The following is a 3,353-nucleotide window of genomic DNA, read 5'->3' as shown; positions in this document are numbered from 1 at the left end:
AATTTGAGGTTTACTTTTCATTTGGCCCAAGGAAGCCAGGAGTTCTGTCTCCGCAGGACAGCTTTGATTTTCGCAGGCTGGAGGATTCTTTTGCTTGTTAATTGAGATGAGTTTGAAAATGCAAACAGATACCGTAGGAAATAGACTGTCATCTACATTTAAAAGAAAAAAAAAACCCAAGCGCAACCAATTTAACAGGTCATCATCTGTGGGCAACTTTGAGCCCATGGGTGCACTTCTCCAGTCAGCTATGTAATGTCGTGTAAATCTCAGACTCAACTGACAACCATCAAGCCATTAAGCCTTTAAATCTGTGTCTTTGGGCCACGGTGGCTCAGCAGGAAAGAATGCTTGCCTGCCATGCCAGAGGACCCGGGTTCGTTTCCCGGTGCCTGCCCATGTAAATCTGTGTCTTTAAGGCGGTACCTGCAGATGATGGTTTGATAAGGAAAATGTATTTGTGCCCTTCAGTTCTCAAACTACAATGGAGGTGGATTGTGAATCTTATGATAAGTGGAAATGAGAATTCGTGGCAAATAGAGTATCTATTAGGACTGAGTAGAACCTTAATAAGTATTTATTGGCTGGCATTACATGAAAAAAAATTCCCTTTGTTTTCTAAAAGCCTAAAGTTTTTTGAACCGAGTTTGGAGCAAAAGGGAAAAGCAGAGCACTAATATATATGACCACTGGCAAGTATAATCTTTACAAAAAACAAAACAACCCTTTTCCTTTTACAAAAGTAGTCCAAATTTTAGAAAACGCAGAAATGTAAAAAAAGAAGTAAATAAAACCCATTCACAATGCCACAAATAATCCTATAAACAATTTGGAGTGTATCCATCTTGTCTTTAAAAAAAAAACGGCCCTTTATTGAGGTATAATCCACATACCGTGCTATTCACCCATTTATAGTGTACAATTCTGTTTTTAGTATATTTACAAGATTGTGCAGTCATCCCCATAACCAATTTTTGAATATTTTTGTCCCCCTAAAAGAAATGCTCTACTCACTAGCGGTCAAGTTCCATTTCCCTCTACCCGACCCAGCCTTGTCACCCACTAATCTGTTTTCTGTCTCTATAAATTTGCCTATTCTGGACATTCCATATATTTGGAATCATAAAATGTATGGCCTTTAGCGTCTGGTTTTTTTCTTGCCACATAATATCTTCAAGATTCATCACGTTGCAGCATGTATCAGAAGCTCATTTTATTTTATTGCTGAATAATAGATAGCCCCTGCATGGATATATCACATTTTGTTTATCCGTTCATCTGCTGATGAAATCTTGAGTTGTTTCCACTTTTTGACTGTTCTGAATAGTTGTGCTATAAACGTTTGCGTACAAGGTTTTGTACGTTTCGTTTCTTTTGAGTATATGTTCTGGGGTGGCATTGCTGGGTGATACTCATTTTTTTCTATGCTTGTATATTATTGCAGGTAAGACTCCTTTCCCCACGATGTGACTAGCCCCTAGGGGATATTCCCACGGCAGTTCTGCAGCTGCTCCTGGACCCACCCTCCACAGCTGCGTCCGCCCTCCAGCAATTACAGCCCTGCACGGCTGCGGGGCGTTAACTTTTCACCCCTCTCAAGCCCTCAGGTAGAAAGATCCTCTAATTTGCTCTCCTGAAGTCTCTGACTTCACACCCCCACCTTGCCATGGCCTGAATAAATTCCTTCGCCTGTGGTCAGTCTGTCTCCAGGCCTTCTTTAAATCTAACAATTATATAGTTATTATTATTATTTTTTTACAAATAGGATTATTACGTATATACTGTTGAGTAGCTTGCTTCCCCCCCCCCCCCACTTAAAAATATATCTCGAACATCTTTTCATGTCATTAAACGTCTCTAACCTGTCATCTTGAAAACAAATGAGTGTTTTCAATGAAATACAGCTAAGCCTGGAAAATGGTATTTACGGGGTGGAATAGTGGACAAGTCCCCTAGGCACCCCCACTATTATTTTCATAATAAAATCAAACAACAAACAAATGGTCCTTATAACTTGGCATCTGGACCACTCATCTCCTTCTGGATTCCTCCAGCCCCAGGTACTGAGCGTTTTCCTGCCTTAGAGGGATTCCTTCCCCAGCGAGGGCAGGAGGGAGGAGCAGGGGGCGGGCCGCTGTGTGGCCAGCGGGGGGGACCGGCAGCCCTTTGTGGGGTTTTCACTCGGGGCTCCAGGCTTTGTCTTCTGCTGCCTAGTGACCTTCTGTGCGTTTGACCTTTGCCTGTGGTCTAGGGTCCTGAACTGGCAGCAGAGCCGACTTCCTGAATGAGGCTTTAGGAATTTTTTAGTTCAGTTTTTACAAGATCTAATGCCAAGTACATAAAATGTACATAAAATGAAGTTCTGGGATGAAAAACTGTTAAAGACAAAACTCACTGATGCGGGTGTAGCACGGGACACATACTTAAGAACCAGCCTGTCTGAGCTGCCCCAGTGGGGTACCACCACCCAGCTGAGGGACGTGGCCCTTTCTACAAATCCCCTGAGCCCAGTCCGCTTCCATCTGCCCTTGCTGCCCTCCCAGGTGCCCGCTCTCCTGAATTATGTTTATTGTTCTCTTGCTTTTCTTCCAAGTTTTATTCCATATGCTTGTATCCCTAAATAATATATAATTTAGTGGCCACGTTTTTGGACCTTCTAAAAATAGAATTATAGTCTCGGTTTTCTCTTGACTCCACGCCTGCCCCTACACTTGGCAGTCATAGTCATTAAAAACTGGGATTCATCCTGGAGCTTGTGTGTGGTCCTAAGCCTTTCGTTTTCATGGGACAATAGAAATCATCCAGCTTGATGTTTCTGGTCTACTCGTGATTAGAGCTACTTACCCGGTTTGGTTCCTGCTTTGGGGCATTGCTGTACGTGGGGCCGAGAGGAACATTCTGCACAGTCTTGTATGAGCATCTGCTCTGCATGCCTGTGCCTTGATTTCCCACGATGGGAACCACTCCCATCCTCATCCCCACCAGATGCTCCTGCCTGTGCCCAGGTGAACTAACACAGCTCTTGGGTGATCCACCTGAGTGACATTTCCACCTGTGTTCCCCATGTGTCTGGTTTCTACAGAACTCTGTGGGGGCCATGGGTACCTGGATTCTGGCCTTTTGAGCCACCCTCAGCTTGACAACTTGACTTTCTGGGAACTGGTCGTCAAGGGATGAGCCCTGAGATGGGGCTGTGGTCCTGGCCTCGCTGGGAGCACACTTGTGACTTCCCATACCTCAGTTTTCTCATTCGTTAAATGGGGTGGGGATGGGGTGGACACCTACTGTACTTAAATCAGAAGGCTGGCACAGGAAGAAACTGTTGAAAGCTGGTTCCCCAAATATCACAACAC

The sequence above is a fragment of the Tamandua tetradactyla genome, chromosome 2, assembly GCF_023851605.1.
Source record: "Tamandua tetradactyla isolate mTamTet1 chromosome 2, mTamTet1.pri, whole genome shotgun sequence".
Lineage (NCBI taxonomy): Eukaryota > Metazoa > Chordata > Mammalia > Pilosa > Myrmecophagidae > Tamandua > Tamandua tetradactyla.
Note: the sequence above shows the minus strand (reverse complement) of the source record.